The following is a 19,549-nucleotide window of genomic DNA, read 5'->3' on the forward strand; positions in this document are numbered from 1 at the left end:
CATACAACGCCCACCCATTATGCCTAATCGATTGCATAGCGGGAGTAAATGCCGTTCTAACGAGCATTAATTAGAATCGTTTACTTAAAAATGCACTATAAATTGATCCTAATTAAGAAAAGTATGATCATTACATTTATTAACGATAATTGTGGGGTTCAAATCCGCCATAATCACTTAATAGTTACGTTTAGGAAGAGCAACGCTATTTAAGTGTTAATAGACAAAATAAAAAAACTATTTTTTCTACACAATTTTATGTTTTAATTTTTTTTATAAAAGTCAATTATCATGAAATTCACTTTTAATCGAAACGTTTACAAGCTCACAAGCTGACCATTTAAGATTTATCATTGTGCGATTAAGCGTTCACAGTATACAATTACAAAATTTATGTTGTATAATATACATATATGTAAAAATTAATTACATTTAGCTATTTATTAGTCCTTTGGACGCGTAAATCCAAAATAAATATAATTTTTTTTTTTTTAAATTCAAATTTTACTTTGGTTCTGTGTTTAAATGTTCTGATTTTTTAATTTTTATTAATTTAAAATGATATTTTATGTTTATTCACAAAAAAATTTTTTTTCTTAAAAACATTTTTTTTTACTGATTTTTGCGTAAAGAGATAAAAAAATCAATTGAGCGACTGTAGTCGACTATCGCGTCCAAAGGGTTAGAGAAGTTGTGATGCCATCTACATATTCACGATATAGCTCGAATTAATCGTCACGATATTTATTTATGAAATTATCAAAAGCTATGAAAACCTAATCTGTGATGATCGACCGAAATTATTTATTATAATAATCTATAATTCCAGATACGACAGAAAAAAACATTGGGATGTTTTTATGACAACAAGTGTAATTCTAACCTACAAATAGGTTATTCATATGCCTGCATTACACTCTCTGGAAGTTGTCCGAACCGAAGTTACAACTGAAGTCGGCTGAAACCTACGACTTCGAGCGACCAAACTGCCGCAAATTTCATATGCTGTCCGGACGGCGGCTTTTGTCACATACAGCTGGCATATTTGCGCGCGATCGAAAAATGTGTCAAATAATCGCAATTTTTAAATTGTCATATTATTAAAATTACGCTACTGATAATTAAAAAAGTTTGTGTGGGCACTCACCAATACAATATCAGTAAAAACTTTTCGGTCGAAAATATTCAATTTACGCAAAATCTTTGTCGGCTTTTGCAAAATGCCATAAGGCATAAAAATTATACTTCAGAATACGAACACCACATCTGTGACTATCCTAGAATTTGTCGCCATCGATTCTAAATAAGAATTCATTATGGTGTGATATTTATATAAACCGATCTAGGAAAATACATAAGGATATTCGAAACGATTTTTTTTAACAAAATCAAGTACGACTAATTATTTTTTTAATATTTAATTTTATATGAAAAAAAATATAATAACGATATCTGTTAGAAGAATATACTATCAAAAATATAATAAATCCCTTTTGGTGCCCTAAAATATTCAAAGATGTCAGTAAGAGTCTGTTCCCCGATAAGTATGTGGTATTATAACTTGACCACGTGACCACGATGCAGCGCTCGACCTGCGTGTTAACCATAGGACGCCTACGCGCATATTGAAATTGAATCGAGTTACTTGTTCTATTTCAGTTTGCGAAACACCATATCATTATCTCTTTCCCTCTCGTCACTTAACACGCGAGAGAGCGAGAGGGGAAGTATCTCACCGCTCGCGCTCGAAAGAGTAGCTCCGACTTCGGTCCCTTTGACTCGGAAAAAATGCCGACAATGTTTCTCCCACTTTACGTCCCGTTCTCGGTAGCCTCGGACACCTTCCGAGAGATTTTAGAGCGGGCGGAACCGAACTCGAGCAAAGTAACCCTGACGTAGCCCACTATATTCTCCGTCCTTGGTACAATATAGCTTGGTACAACAATATATTACACTTCGTTTCATTTAACAGAGTCACTTTGAGACTTGTCTCATATTTCATAACGGTAAAGTTGTCATATATGTACGTTCCAATTACTTCATTGTTATTCCGACACTCGCAGCGCACTGACGTCTTCAAATTGAAATCGCTATACATACATAAACGATAACAATTGATAAATTATTAATTTTGATATCTTATAACTTTCACTATTTCAACATAAAAAAATATAGTTACATTTTTCATTTCTCTAAATTTGTTGAAAATATAGAGAGCATATTATATTTTAGAGAAAATTTGTGGGGGCGTACACCCAAAGTTGTCATCTCTTTTTTACTTATGAATAATGACGAAATAAACAGACCTCAAAGTGACTATGTTAAAAGAAACGGAGTATACATACATATAAATATGAAATATACGTTATCAATGTAAGAAGCTCACATGAAATTTTAAATATTTTGAGACAGAAAAAATTGGAAGTTTCACTCAATGTCAGTTAGGAACTGTATTCCGCCACCTTCATGTGATAGGAAAGTATCCAAACTTAGAAAGCCAGTGTCGCGTGAGTTCTTAGTATTTAATCAACACATACGAATAAATTTATTTACAATTTCATAGTAAATAACATATTAGCTACTTGATTTTTGTGTAATTACTATTTTTTTCAAACATAACATATTTATTTTAAACCCAAATTTATTAAATGATGATATCTATTTAGTACATAATCGAGATATTATTAAAATATTATATAAGTGAACATACTATATTTGATTAGAAGTCTTAAAAAGGTTGAGAGTTTGATCCCACTATCCCCACTAATTTAATTTCAAATTTAAGCATCAATAAAAAATTTAACTATACTTAGCAGATATATGAAATTTAAATATTTCACAATGAGCTTAAAAAATATTATTATATTGCCCCTGTTCCTAATATTTAGATGCTGTTTTAATTTTACCAGTTTATTTCTGTTTTTTATAAAACAATACGTAAACGCCATAATGTGTTGTATTATGCGTGTTCATTACACGTGTTCACATTCACTACTGTTTATTTTTAAAAAAAAAATTTAACTATACTAAGTGGAGTACCAGACCAACATGAGACAAATGAAGTAAAGCCTAAATGCAATTTATGATAAAGATAATAGAAATTTAAGTAAAATATCCAAAATTTTGCGCCGAAAGAACAAATTCGCATCTGTGCTTTCTTAAGAATATAGCATTTCATGATTAGTTCAAATTAAAATTTTGCTCTATAAATAGTCCCAGCTAGGGATTCCAATCCCGGGATCCCGGGATCCCGAACGATTTTCAATACCCAATGAGTCCCGGGATTATAAAACATAATCCCGAATTTTTTGGATTGATTGATTTATCAAGCACAATCGAATTATTATTGACAAAATCGTTATATTTCGTATACAAACTTGCGCGAGTTGCACATGTCATCTGTGAATCTTTGAGGCTGTGAGTCTGAACGTGCTTTTTCAGCTGCAGGCTCCTTAGGAACCAAAATCAGATCAAGGCTAAATGATGAAATACTTGATGCTTTGATGTTACTTCGTGAGTTTTTTTCCAAAATAATGTTTTCCATTAATTGTGTCTATGTATTACATATGTACAATCATTGTCAAAAGTTCATTTTTTATCTTCTCAAATAAATAAATAGGACCTTCCCTTTTTTATTTTTATTATATTATTTTCTATTTTAAGTCCAAGACTAAAATTATACGTACTTTATACATTGTACGTTATAAAAAATGGATGTAAAAAAATATTGTATTATTCATTTTAAATTATTTTTATCGATATAATAACATGAAAATTATCCCGGGACTGGTCCCGGGATCCCGGGATCGACTAATTGCAATACCGAAATCCCGGGATCAAAAATTTGGCCCGGGATTGGAATCACTAGTCCCAGCCATTAAAAAAGGTTTATTACATTAAAATTCTAAAGTGAGTGATATGAGTCTAAAGAGTAATATTCAAAAGAATTTTACCCTTTAGACTCAAATTTTCATTTATGCATCCGTGCTTTCTGGATTACATTAGATTAATAATATTCGCCACGTGCGAGGAAAAATCCAGACGGATAGTGATTAAAAAGGTCACGAACCCGACCCGATTCTGGTGACCCAGCAGCCAGGTCAGGACCATCGCAAACTAGATTTCTCGACCCTCGCTTCATTTCCCAATGGCGCAATCGAGAATTTCGCATTACAACATCGCAATTATTTTGTTAAACTTTCGCAGCACGTGTACATAATATTATGTTGTGTAACACATTATATTATGTGCACAAGAGCGAAAAACAAATTCTTATTGTGAACTGTGAACAAAGGCACTTTTCTTTCGTTCACGTTTAGGGCTTCGCAATTGAGTAGCTGGGGTCGAGTAATCGATACACACAATAGACTTTGACCTAGCGAATGTTTACCAGGAAGGAAATACGACGTGAAATTGTGTACGACACGGAAGAACTTGTTTCGAGTTCAACACAATATTATATTATTATATAATACCTGTTGAAAAATAGAGTATAAAAATAGTATTTATTAACCGAAAGTAGTCTATTATATCTGATGGAAAATAGATCACTCATAATACATAATTCAATTAAAAAAGCATTAATCTAATCTTTTCTCTTATCTCTTCTCTTTATATTAAGGTCGTTTCACATGAAGCTGCCGATTTTTACCCAAGCAAAACTATCGTAATTATAAACCGGATTCTTATTTATAAATTGCAATTTAAATGCTGTTTTTAATTTTTATCTTATTACGAACCGAAAAGTATGTTGTACAGCGAAGCTTCATTAGCGGTAAATTGTGTCATGAATTTAAAACGGAAGAAAGATTCATGATAAAGAAATAAGTGAAGGGCCACTGTTATCAATGATGAACTCATTAAAAAAACTGAAAGGCGTCTAACAATCAATAAACTAAAAAAAATAAGTTTCCAAAAGTGCTATTTATGAAACTGATATCAAAATCTGTGCGCACGTTGGGTGTCGAAAAAGAGTGAGACTTTCATGACATTCTAATAAAAAAAACTCTTTTCTAGATGCACTAAATGGATTCTAAAAAAAATAAGTACAGTGGTATCTCGGTTTTTGTTGACTTCGGTTATCGTCGATTTTTGCCGCGGAAAAATTGTCTCGGTTTTCGTCGGTTGCCTCGGATTTCGTCGGCGTTAGCTTGACAGTGTAGTGTTTTTGATTGCGATGTTAATACATACTTCAAATAATTGCTTTGGTTTTCATCGGTTTCGGATTTCAACGATTGTTTTCGTACATATTATCGACGAAAACCGAGGTACCACTGTAATTTTAAAAATAAAACTCGATTAAAAATGTTTGGATCGAATTAGTTTCGCAGCTCTTATGCACCTACACCCTACACAATAACTAAATCCCAGAGAACATGGACAGTAAATAATTTAGGCAGATTCGGTGTTAGAGCACCAGGAAGTAATACTGATTTAAAAAAAAATCTATACTGATAAGGCATATTTCCACCTTTCTGGATATGTTATTAAGCAAAATTGCCGCATATGGGGTAAAGAAACTCCTCATGTGATTCACGAGAGACTATTACATGTCCAAAAAGTATTTGGTGCGCATTGTAGTCAGGCGGAGTCATTGGGCTTTACTTTTTTGAAAACGATGAAGATCGGACTGTAACATTCAATGTACGCATGATAACATATTATTTTTGGCACGAAATCGAAGATAATGTTGTGAAAGACAACTAGGAATTGTAATACCGGTAGTGCCGGTACTAGGGCAAAAATCAACCTTCGATGATACCGATATTACTAAAATGATGAATAAATAAATCACATCTCTATCACACAAATATTAAAATTATCAATTACATTAATCTGTTAATAGAATAAAATATGTCGCATTTCAAACAGATAGACTTACAATTTTGTACTTTTTTCGGATAATCGTAATTAACTAAAAATAATGAGTATCATAGAAATATATTTTATTAGAATAAATAGGTGAGTGGTGGTGAGGTTTTCCTATACTTATTGCTTCAAAAAAAAATATCTGACAATGTAATAAATTAATGAAAGTGAAAAAATAAATAGGACAAAAAAGTCTTTGAACGCATTTTTCGTCTTAATGATTTTATTAATACCCATAGACAACACAATAAATGATCAGCGTATAAAGTATTTTTAGAAGTACCTGAATGTAAGGAAGGTTATTTAAAAGTTTATTATTGTTTGTAACACGAAATATGCAAAAATCAACAAACGGCTAATTGGTTATAAAAATCAAAAATTGCCCAGCTTGTTAATTATATTTCCCAAAAATAAAAACACGAAGGCGACAATAGTTAAAAATCGTTTTAACATTTTTATTCAATACCTCGACTTTTAAATCCTTAGATTTTTCGCAAAACTCGCAAACATGTATTAACATCCAACAATATATTACAGCATTATATTAGCAATAAAGCATTCAGTTTCACTTTAAATAAATGAACATCAATCATATTTGCCGACTAAATAACATTTAAAGACACTAAACACATTATGACAATTAGGTATAGTTGTAATATAATTAAAAAAACAATTCATGATCAAACAAAAAATATCATAAACAAACAAAATCATAACTTTCTACAAAACATAATCACCCCTGCTGAATCGTAGTAAATATTTAAAGGGATAATAATATAATTAGAATATTTGATATATTAAAACAATAATTGTCGTGATATTCTAATGTTTGGGTTTTACTTATCATTAAAGATGGAGCACATGCGAGCGATACTCGAATTATTATTTCGTTTTTTTATTACCAATTAATTAAAATAATAATAATAATAATGTAGGTATTTACTGTTTTGTCTCTTGGTAATACCGGTATAGTTAATTCCGGTATTATTACAATATTTGGATGTTTTGCTCGAAAAGTTCCCAAGTCACATTACTTCACGTTTTGGTGACGTCAACTGGCCGCCAATAATCTGCGATTTAAGCCGTTGAATTTTTTGGAGGGTAACGCTAAGTGTCATGTCTACGCCGATGAACCTAAAAACCAACATCAGCCAAGTTATAGCCGAGGTACCGAAATGTATGAAAATGATGATATTATTTTTCATAATTAATGAAATACATTAATACACAATTAGGCCGGAAAGTTTTGGACCTTCACGTGTATGTATGTTATTTGGATGTACATACATATATGCAAAATATACGTAGAATAAGTACATACAATGAAATTGCAAATGTCGACAAAATTTACATGCATCGCAAAACACGACCTTCCTTGACGAAATAAGGCCGAAACAATGTGCATGTTGACTAGTTACTTATTATTATATAAAAATGTAAAGTTAATCGATGAAAAAATGGCTTTAAATTGAATGGATTGATAAAACAATCTTAATTATATTTTGGATATCGATTATTATCAATATTAATTCCGATTTCCTAGACTGAATAGAATTTGAACGGCTTATCGTTAGGTAAATATTGAATGAAACAGCTGATGTATAGTGACAGTTACAAATGTTATGAATCCTAAAAATGAATTGGGGGAGCAAATATTACATGGTTAGTAATTCCACCGAATACAGCAATTGTCACAAAAAATAATCTTTGATTTGTGGAGAATCACAGATAGGCCCTCGTTTGTGGGAGATCTCTGACCAAAAGTGATTATTTATCAATAAAGATAAACTAGTCCGATCACACAAAGGCTTTCGTTACGACTAGAACTAAAGAATTCCCCATAAATAGCACGCAATTGAATGAATATTTTTTTGTTAGGAAACGGTCACGGAGCACCGTAAGGCTACAATATTCCCGTTACGCAATTCAATCTCGGAGATCAAGCAAATGTCACTTTCTAAAAGCGTATACTTATTTCGTTGTTCTAAGAAGCGAGTGCAACGATTGACTGATTGGTGAGTAAGCTTTGCAGCCCTGAATACTTAAGCCTGGACTCCAAAGAGGAGAGGACAATTACTTGACAGACTCCGGCAGACACTCGAAGAGACTAGCAGACGCCCGCCCGCCCATGGAAAACCTACTGTCGCTGCCACGCCATCTACAAGACCTCTGGGGATCTTCCACCGACATCATCCCTACGCCTACATCTCCACCACTGTTCGGAGAAAACATCTCGCAATGTGTAATATAATCTAATAAAATTCTCACTAGTTTCCACCTGCGTCTTACTGGCTGCGAAGTCACACCCCTTAGTGTTACCAAACCTTAAAGATTTTAGACCGTTTATTTAAATTTAAAAAAGCCACAATTTTAATTTTGACGGGTGCAATCGAACCATAACGATCTCCTGCGCAGACTTTACAGGGTTCACCTGATGTTCCATTGTCAATACGCACGCGCCGATAAACTCCATTGTTCTGAATCAAGTTTAACATACGTAAAAATTTTCCTTATGGCACTTTCACTCATATTCAATTTAATGTCAAAAAATTGTAAGATACGAAAGTCTATTACAATGCCACGATTTTAGATTCTCAGAAATGTGGAATTCTCTTTGTTCATTTTACAGTGAATGTTCACATTAACGCTGATGCTTCTTGGCATGCGTTTAATTAAGTGCTTGATCTAATGGTAAAATTATTGCTACAAATGTGTTCGGTTTGAACAGTGAACTTTATGTAAATTTAACGTATTTTAGCGAGTTAGTATTTTTAAGAAACGAAAGCAATCTGGTATTATATTTTAATAAACTGTCATGGTCACGAATGAGATATTTTTAGCGGACCAAGTATAAATGTGTAATGTGTTGAATTGCACTCGAATAATTTACGTTACTGTCCAGCGCTGTATTGAATTTTCATGTTCGAATAGAACGACACAAATAGCATGACGTTTGATCGTGACACTTTTCATCGGATTGCTATGTAAAACATACTGTCATGTTGGTTTGATAAATTATATCAAAAACTGAATCTCATCTGTGTATATGTTACAGCGCAAGTGTTTTATCAGTGAAGTAATATTTTAACATCCGAATACTTTTTTAGTGAAATCATATCTAAATTCCCTGAAAGGCTATTCCCACAAAAGAGATGAATGTGTCTCTATTATATAATATGATTTTTTTAGCCACATCGCAAGAACAGATCTAAATAACCTGGAAGGACTTGTTGTTATGGGTGGTGTGGAGTGGATATGTAGTTCTGATTACTTTTGTTAGAACAACCAAACCAAGAGAAAAGAATAGTTTCAAATACATGTTAAAAGCGTTATAAATCAAATTTACAACGACATGCGTACGTGACGATTGGAAATTCGGACGGATCAGGTAAATGCTATCGTATTGGCAAGTGTCGACAAGCTGGTGGAATGCGCTATCCGGGATTAATAGTGCCCCAGTACAATGTTGCCGAATCTCCAGCTGTTCAAACTATGATGCAAAAGCGTTTTTATAAGAAAGACATTAGAAAATAACAAATATAATCTCCAAATATCGCAATTAATCAAGAATATATGTATGTCAAAAATACAGAATATTTTAATTACAATTTAATTTAATTAAAACACTAATAAAAATATTTTCGAAAATACGAGCGCCAAATCTTTTTTTTTTTGGAACAATAAATCTAGGACAACATCGTCTTTGACAAAGCATCGTCATTGGCCGAACTCTTTATATTGTCCATATTACATATACTTAGTTTGTAATAGAAAAAAATAACATTGCATAATCTTTTCATAAACATTTCGCGTATTTTTTTCATATATGTACGTTTATTTACATATAATTATTGAGACTTATTTATTGCTAATATTTAACACTTGTTTAATGAAGCATAATTCGTGACTATTTGGGTAAAAATATAATATGTCCGAATGGATATAAAGAATTTCTTGTATGCAATGCTTGTTTTTGTTTTCACTTCGCCAGCCATCCCTATCATAAAAAGGGGCCGGTATGCCGCGGCGGCGCAGTTATTTCTCTGATACATAACAGAATTACTGTGAACTGCTACCATTAAACTTGCCTGAGATAAAGCAAATGTATTCCTTTTATGTCAACACGTCGCGCATATAGTACAAAAATATCGAATATGTTAAATTATATTTTTAAATTGCGCTGAAATGTCGGCCTGGGATTTTTGCATGGGTAGGATGAGCCGATATTTCGGTCCTTTAGGACTAGAAGGGATAATATTATTCTACTTTGATATCCTACTTAGGTTCATCACATACAATGAGCATCATTTTGTTCTCCGCTTCTGATTTCAAGCAATATGTGCATCGTCATTTTCATAGTTCTAAACCATAGAGATATCGTTTTTAACATATAAGATGTACGGATTTAAAAAAAATATTTTTGGTACTACCAGTATTTCATCATGTAATACCGGTAGTACTAAAGGGCAATTTTTTCACGAAGGCGTAGAGACAAGGCAGAGATTTTGCTCTTCTTTTGAACATTCTGTATACGCTTGGCGCATCGGGAACATTGATTAGGAACACTTTCATCCGCACTCACACCATCGAGCATCGACCGAAACTTAGACCGGAAAACCCGAGGATGCAGCCGCTACCCACTTCGCGTCCTACCATAGTCAACCAGAGTTGAACCCGATTTTTCTACGTGACGCAGACGAGGCTTCGAATGCATCACGTATCTATAAGTAATTACACAACTTGTACGGGAATCAAAATGTAGGTCAGGGTTCACTTTAATGTCTAATAATTACCATCATCAGTTGTAAGGAACAGTACTAAAAAAATATAATATTACTTAATAATTTAAGTCACTTGCGACAAATCCAATATATAGTATGTGAGAAGTAAGAAACGCACACAGTATTCAACCGTGAGAACGACGATGACGCTGCTTCCTCAGTCGAACTGACGTGCGCGTGCGCATCGCGCGCTAGTCGATAACAAGCGAGTAATGGATTATAATATAGTGTAACACAATAATAAGACGGCTCGTCTGCTCGCAAATGCCCCGTATGAATGACCTCGTGCATCGCTGCGTAATAATGATACGAGCTCGCACAAAGGAAAGGCGTTCACCTTAAAGAGCCGGTGCTCGTAATTTGAACCGCGAAACTGGCGCTATCTTATCGTAGCCGCATTTGACCCCAATGCAACTAACTCGTAATCTTGTAAAAGTCGTTCGGAGTATTGTATAATGCGAAATTGGACCTCAAAGAAACAACTTAACACTATGATACATTATATTATAGTAAAGCACACCTCGAGCACAAGGATCGCACTAATTTTCATGTCAAGTCACAAGCCATTTTGCCTAAATGCTCCACAATAATACATATATGGTAGGTTATGAGAGGTTAGCTTGCGCGGTTAGTGATACATTCTTAAAACAACCAAAGGTTACACACATGTTAGTATTGTTTCCATATCGAAAAAGAGCGCATCGACCCATTTGAGTTGAAAACAACTGAACCGATGAGCAGCTCGTTCGGTAGAACGGCCACATGACGCGCTCGTTTAGGTGATGTGCATGAAGAACTTCTTGTGATGTCACTGCTTTGCGGAAAACTAAAGAACACTTTGATTATGCGCATGGAGATTATTTTGCGATTCAGCTTTTATTCCCGTCCCGTGACTCACGTGCGTCGAATTTGACGGCAGACCGAATAACAATCGCCTACGATTTAAAAGTAAAATTTATCTATACTTCAAGTTACGACCGCATTATAAAGTAAATACCCCGCCGATAGAACGTAAAAACCAGACTGTCTTCGGTGTTGCGACGTCTGGCGAAATTCTAGGGTCAATATACCGATTGAGCAAGCAAAGTTGCAAACGAAAATAATCTTGTATTTAATAACTAACAACAATGGAAACTTTTGGCTTGAATGATTTGCTATTTATTGTTGTGTCAGTGTATGTCTGTAACACGTCACTCGGATGATAGTTATATATAACACTCTTGTGAACAACACAACAATTTTGCCACAAAGACAATATGAACCAGTAGATGTCAATATAATAAAACACACATACATATTTAATATATAAAATATAAATTCTAGAGCCCAAAACTAAAAGCTGCAAATTAATTAATATGGTCTCGTAATTTTTGGGTCATAATTTTAATACGCTTGTGGTTAAAATTTATATCAAAAGGTCAGAATATAAGCGGCTAACATAAATATTAGATGGTCAAAATTTATATTAAATGGTAAGAATTATTTCGACAGATTGTCAGAATTATTTTTCAGTCATTAGACAGTATTTATATAATATTATCTGTATTTTAACCTCAAGGTCAGTGTTATGTTGACAGATGGTCAGCATAATAATTCACGGCCACTATCAGGGTGTTTTATGGTCAACTTGTTCGGTTGAGCTAGCAAAATTGACAGATTACAATACAACAAGCCAAGCGTACTCTACGCCGCGGCTCTGTTGTTATTCCCGCTTCGTTCAAAGTTCTGAATACCTCCACATCCTACATACAATTAAATAAATTCGTTGAGTTATTCATTATGTGTTTACTGTTCTGACCAACAGTTTAGGTGCGAGCGAGATATTTTATATTATATCTCTAAAATAAATAATTTATTGCCCATTTATATTTTTTTTTAATCCACATGATCGTCCTATATTTTTACTCTGACCGTATGCTATTTTTATTCAAACCACATGACCATGAGTAATATAATTATGAGCGGGCTATTAATAAAATTCTGATTAAGATTTGATTTTTATTTTGACCCAAAGCTGATTTAATTTGTTGCCTATGTGGCATACTCTCGTAGAGGACAAATGGAAAACCACTACTCTAAATTCATTATTTAGTTAGTTCACTGCGTAACTGGCACACATTTAATGCTAAAAATTTGAAATTTTGATAAAAACCGAATTTATTTGAATGATAAATTCCAAAATTGCAATCACTAATATGAATTTTGACAGTAAATATGATATATAGACTATGAAAGTAATTAAACATTTCAGCCTTTTGTAATATTTTTAGCATTCGTCCTACGGTGTTTTGACATTATGTCGGTGCGATTTTGACCGCGCGCTTTTGTCAACGCAATTTTGTCTTGCGTATATTTTTTATTTTATATTCTCGATGGCGTGACTCAGCAGATATGTGTATATACATATATACATATGTAACAATATTTCACTTACGTTTTTCAAATAAAATATATTATAGTAGACACAAAAAGCAAGTCGCACACGACAGTACAATCAACAATGCAAGCACGGTGTGTTTTAAGTACGCGTGTTCCCCACTCACAGAAAATATAGCTCACAGTTTAAGTTATTTATACCGTACTAAAGCATTGACCCCTGTGCCAAATACGCCGCGCCGTTTTCCACCTTTTGTAAATGGTTAAGCTTCGTTCTTTCCCTTCTCGAGCAAGACTTCTTAAACGACGATTAAGTATCGCACGATTATTTGACAAACATTCCAACGCTCTAGCAATAAAGACGACTCATTAAGAGCAAACACAAGCGTGAAATTCGATTGCATACAAATTTTTTAAATCAACTTCACTGGAGCTTCGCAATCGATACTAAAGCGCAAGGTGCCAATCGAAGAGAGTGACATATTTTATCTGTAATATTATTATAATATTCGTACGCCATTTGTTGATGTCAAAGTCATAATGTAACTCTGTGAGTATGTACTTGAGAACAAACGGACAATTGACGAGGAGGCGACCGTGTCATTTTCAATCTTACGGTTCATAATTCATGTGCAGATCCTTTTTTATATTTATGCGCGGCGTGTATCGTGCATAAGGACAAATAATACGCAAATAGAAAACAAAACATACATATAATGTCTGACACATTTTTATGTTATGAAATATAAAATGTGTAAATTGGAAAGAAATATCCAAAATTTGGTACAGTGTTATATTTTAGTTGTATATAGATATGTATGCTTAATCATCAGATAAATTCAGTCTACTAGTCTAATTCAATCTGCCTTCATAGAAAAAATCGTATCGTTTAAACTAAAATTTCAAACAAAAAACGCAAAGACAAAACAATATAGAGCTAATTTTATAAGGATTCGCCGTCGGGCCTCTGCCCTTGGCCTAGCAGACCCTTCCCTAAAGACCACTACTAGAGCGAATAACAGCGACCGCAACCCTAGAAGTCACGTTATCAGAAGGCCTGCAATCCTTCCTCCCAGTGGCTGCATTTAATAATATACAGTACTGTGCAAAAGTTTTGAACCCCCTGAATCAGTAACATTATTTGAATAATAACAGTTTTTCTAGCAAACGACTTTTTCTTGCTATCGGACAGTAATTCTTCGATGTTTTAATGAGTTGCGGAGCTTTCTTCGAAATTTTAGTAAAAAATGCATTTTAGACCGGCCGACCCCAAACTTTTAATTGCTTATTTTAAAAAATAAAATTCTTCTTGAGAATAATTAATTTATGTTTGTGTCCTCGTCTAATCAACAATGCGTGGATAGCTTAATATCATTTGTTAATCGCCGAAATTATAGAAAATTAAAGTATTTTGACAAAAAATAAATTTTATGTATTTATTTATTTTTTTAAGTTCGTTATGTTTTTGTACATTTTTATAGAAGAATGGTAAGAATATTAATATTCCAAAAATGACAAATAATAACTCAAGAAACGAAGAGCAAAATATTTTCAAAAAAATTGCAGAAACAGGTTCATTTGCGGATAAAAAAGAGTGAAAGGCCAAAAAAGTTTAATGACGATGCAGCAAAGAATTTAAAAATAACAAGCCTAAAAACTGTTAATAATAAGTTGGCCGGTCGTAAATTGCATTTTTTCCAACAATTTCGAAAAAAGTCTCCTAGCCTATAAAAAGAACCCGAAGAATTACTGCTTTTAGGTTTTAAGCAGATGTGTTGATTGTTCGACATCAAGAAAAAAATCATTAAGTAATAAAAAGCCGAGATACTGTGATGTTATTATTAAAATAATTTTACCAAAACTTTTGCACAGTACTATATATTTTGTTTATATATATACATTTGCGGTGACTAGCTACGTAAAATTAGATAACGACGTTTCTGGAAACCAAATTTAAACAGCTTTTCAACGTTTTTTGAAAACAGATTTCAACTGCTTTCTAAAACAAAATTGAATCATACGTTTCTGGGAGGTTATTTGTTCCGAAAACCCATTCCTTCTGCCAGGCGCCAAGGATATCAACGAGCCACGACAGTGGATTTTAAATCTTCGACCAGAGCAGATAGCGAGCACTTTTTTGGACGAGGCTCCCAACACCGGGGTGAATTGTCGGATCTCCTAGCAAGCCACTAAGCTCGTCAGACTTTCGTTCTTGGCCTGTAAGCTAGCGCAACGCGAAGCTTTTAACTTTGGCTGGTCGGGCACACATTAAAACCACCAGCCTTCAGAACTGCACGGCCTTACTCCGTGTCAAGATGCAGCCTCGACGACCACAGTTCTAAATGGCGCGTCGTTGAGGATATGTGCCCCCGAATAACTTGTCTCGTAAACGATGTCCATGAGTGTTTTTGAGTGCTTTTTATAATATACATATTTATGTAATAATGTAAATTAGATTTAAATAAATCCTTACATACACATGTGTGTATCTACATATGTTTATACCCATTAATATGTAACATAAATTAAAAAGCTTGAATTGCGTCTCATTCGGCACCACACCCATAGACGCCGAAAGTTATTTATACCGTTTGAATATTTGATAGTTAGCACTAATCAAGCTTTCATTCGTTTACTGTAGCTAGTATAATAAAAAAAACATATAAGTACTATCAAATAATAAACGAGAAACACTTACGCAAACATCTTGACACAAAGCATACGTTACACATAATGCGATATTTTATATAATTCAAACGCGACGTTCTCTCTTCGCTATTGACCCGATTTTCTCTCCGAACGTCGTTCGAGCATAAAAAATTACGTAAAGGAAAAGTGCTATCTATATTACTATGCTTACACACGTATGCGGCACACATGCCGGAGAGACAACACCTGAAGGCCGGGGTTAAGTGGAAATATAGTCACGAGCGAAATCGAATATCCACATGACATATCACGATTTGTTCGAGGAAGATTCAAGGTCGCCAATCGTGCTTTATGAGAAATATACACAAATGAGCTTTCTGTGTGAATGGTGCTCTTTAATTATTTAATTACTAAGGTTGATGAAAGGATTGAAATATTAATAAACCCATAATTTCATTCAACGTTTTTTTATTTCATAATAATAGTATTTTATTGAGTGATAACAATATTTAGCTACACGTTGTTTAATCGAATGATATAATAGCTCGCGGACGAGGTCCCACCGGCCGCCGTACTCCCGTCGTGGTCCGCCAATAATTGTTTCCCTTCGGTGCCGTTACGTCAATGTTACCAGTGTAACAACTCTCAAATTTATGATCGATTAACGTAATTCATTTCAAATTAAACGTGAATTTTATATGATGTACATATTATATTTGGTTCATATTTATTAATGATTAAAATTCAATCAATTTTTATGTAAATCAGACTTGCTACAACCGGAAGACCAATTAACTGTTAATGCAATAAAAGCAAATGATCGTTAATTATTGGTTAAACAAGTTCATTGTAATAATAAATCATTAAGTAATCGCTACATTTTTAAAATAACTTTAATCTGATAAATTAATAATAAAAGTTGCACGTCACAGTGGTTTAATAAAAACTAAGTTGCTTAATACGTGGATAATAAAAATAATTTAATTATTATTTTACGTTTTAACTCGTGTTATGGAATTAAGAACTTAAATACTCTAATAGTACAAAAAATAATAATTTAATTTCGTTTTGTCTTTGACCTATTTTGTATTATTAACATATCAATTCAATAATATATTTTTAATGTCAGTGAGATGGTTGCTGCTTTCAAGCAGAAACTGAACTTTGGGAGAGAAAGAAGTTCAGAGAAACTTTCCTACATTAGTTTTTCTTCACGGACAATATTTATGCGAATCGGGGCTTTCCACTCTTTTATCAGCATTAACCGTTTCAATGCCGCGCGAGCTTTTTGCACTAAATGCGGGAACGACGCTAATGCCGCGCGAGACTTTTAATTCTCTCACAAGAAACTATTATTTACGCTTAGAAAAAATATTACAACCCGAGTTGGATATACATCTATGAAGAAGTATTAAAAATTATGATAATTTGAATAACGAGTTTTAGAACCATGGAAACGGTTTTTTGTTTCTTGAGCAGCGCCAGGGCTGTCACTACGTTCATACAAAATAAATATTTATGCGAATCGGGGCTTTCCACTATTTTATCAGCATTAACGACCAAATATATAAATCGTTTGAATGACAGATATGATGATATGCGCCTGACATGATGTAAGACCACAATAAAATAAGATAATTAACTTAAACTAATAATTTATGGTAGAAATAATGATTGAAAAATATTTTTTTAATTATTTCCATCTAAAGTCAATATGTTAACACCTTAACATACTTATTAGGTAAAGGAATATATATTTCAAAACATGTTTATTCAAGTAATTTTCGATAAAGATAAAAACATACAGGTCCAAATGGACGTCATTTATGGGGGGGGGGGGCAGGTGGGAGCATTTGCTCCCCCTTTGAATTTGGCCAGAAAAATGTATGACATTTAATAAAATCTTTGAATCCTAATGAAATCGAAATATTAAAAATGATGTCCCTGCTAAATATTAAAGCACAGTTATGACAAGAACACAATAACTATATAGTTTAACACATTCTTGCTGTAAATGATTTATTTAATAGTGTAGTTTGTAACATCTCAGACTAGTAACTATGAGGTTGCGGGTTCGAGCCCCGGCTGTGGCACTCGAATTTATATTTATAAAAGTGCGCTATTATTAAAAAAATACGCCCCAGCTGCATTGACATCTATTGAATATTAATTGTATAGCACATAATGATTTATAATTAATAATATATATGTCACCAATTCCCAGACTTGATTGACTTACGCAGTTGGTACAGATTTGTCCGTTGTAATGCATTGGGCTTACGCCTGTCAGGTTGCAATAAAAGATTTAATAAAAATAAATTAATAAATTGAGCTTTCATTAAAAACTGCAGGTGAAATGTTCCTCACTTGCTGCTCTACATCTTCTAGCCGCAGCAAAAATGTCAGTATCATGTGTGCCTTTAAGTATTCTACTATCATAAACAGCAACATGCATTTATTGTTTTTTTATGTGTGTATTTCCACAACAAGTGTTTCATTTTTTGTGCTCATTGCAAAGCCTAAAGAATGTTTAAGTCGGAAATATGGAAGGTGTGGGTCGTAATCTTTCCCAAGGGAAGTGTGACAACAAAAAGTTTTAAGAAACACTGCATTGAGAGAAGCGTCACTACATACGCGACGTCCAAAAATAAACGTTTGCTTGCGTTATCGCAATTCGACGAGTCAGCTAACAGGCTAACATGAAGGTCAGCAAAAGCAGTTCATAAGGTTATCGCAGAAACAACTGTTTATAATATGCGCGCAGTCCGTCATTCTACACACAGCGCTGTTGATGCAACGTCTATCCGTCCCTATCTACTGGCTTGTGCAAATGGCGAGCGATTTAAATGATAATGCAATGTGCGCGTTATTCGCCGCTTTGAACTTGATTTTCACATTTCACTGGTAAGTGGGTCATTTCGACACTGTCGATTTCGCGCTGTTGTCACAGCAGTCAGTGGAGAAAATATAAACTAACTAAACAATAAAGTAGCGCCAGAAGTTATACTTTTAGTATTATTGCAATATTATAATACAGAACATTGGGCAGGTAACCATGACCGTGGAAAATAGTGTGAAAAATTTAAAGTAGGTCAAAAGTGGCATTAGTTAGTAGTTCGGAGTTGCTTATATAAAAACAGTGCTTATTGCACAATAGCGCAATTCAAATACAACTGTATGACCCATATCTGCTACGCAATATAATGTAAGTTCAAGAACTAAGCTCCATCAGCTAATAACACAATTATATAAGTTTTGGCCACAAACGTATAATCGATTCATATGTAAAATTACACATCATTAATTCCTTCGCATAGTGCATATAGAATTATTTAAATAAGATTTTCTCATCGAGTCTCATTTCTTAGATAAAAGATTTATTTTTAAGAAATCGGTAAAATTATCACTTTTAACACTTTTGCTTCAAAAATTGTATTTTTATTATTCCTTGTGATAGCTATGATAAATTAGCGAATCGACTCATTCGGGCCCAGTTCAATACTACGCTCCACGGCAGAAACAACTTATTCGATGCGCACTGTACGACGTCTCTGCGGATGCGTATTATCAATTAAAGTATGCGTGGTGCGAAAACGAGCAATAGTTATTCGAATTACTTGCTCGGATGAACGGTTATGTCAACCGTAAAAGTGAATGTTAAATTTCGCACAATTTTCAAGCGTTGTTCTGGCATAAGTCTATTCATTAACAGCTGTCAAATTGGCTATCGCTAGAAAAAATGTTGCCAATTAGAAAAACAAACTACTAAAAAAAAACAATTCACATGTGCTAATTTTTAAATTAAGATAACCGTTGATATTATAACTGCTTTTAAAATCGCATGATAATAATATATACTCATTATCAAGCGTAAT

At 33.5% G+C, this 19,549-nt stretch overlaps 1 protein-coding gene and 1 long non-coding RNA gene across 5 annotated transcripts in view; one reads left to right on the forward strand and one right to left on the reverse strand.

The window, feature by feature from the left end:
• The window catches only part of LOC148229611 (uncharacterized), a 160,673-nt gene that overhangs the window by 65,606 nt on the left and 75,518 nt on the right, over positions 1-19,549 (reverse strand). Inside the window, exons 1-2 of one of the 4 annotated variants that reach the window (XM_088198607.1) lie at positions 13,084-13,192; positions 6,812-7,002 (exon numbers count right to left, since the gene is read on the reverse strand). The exons of the other annotated variants lie outside the window; for them this stretch is intronic. The gene's annotated coding sequence lies outside the window, so the exon portion shown is untranslated. Of the gene's footprint in view, positions 1-6,811; positions 7,003-13,083; positions 13,193-19,549 lie in introns of those variants that run through there. 4 annotated transcript variants of the gene reach the window in all.
• Positions 481-6,350, forward strand: LOC148229612 (uncharacterized). The gene is made up of 2 exons (XR_015811489.1): positions 481-3,212; positions 3,869-6,350. It is a non-coding gene; the product is annotated as an uncharacterized LOC148229612 (long non-coding RNA).

The sequence above is a fragment of the Plectrocnemia conspersa genome, unplaced genomic scaffold (genome assembly GCF_051122295.1).
Source record: "Plectrocnemia conspersa isolate PC_06_02 unplaced genomic scaffold, ASM5112229v1 ptg000011l, whole genome shotgun sequence".
In the NCBI taxonomy this organism is placed as follows: Eukaryota; Metazoa; Arthropoda; class Insecta; order Trichoptera; family Polycentropodidae; genus Plectrocnemia; species Plectrocnemia conspersa.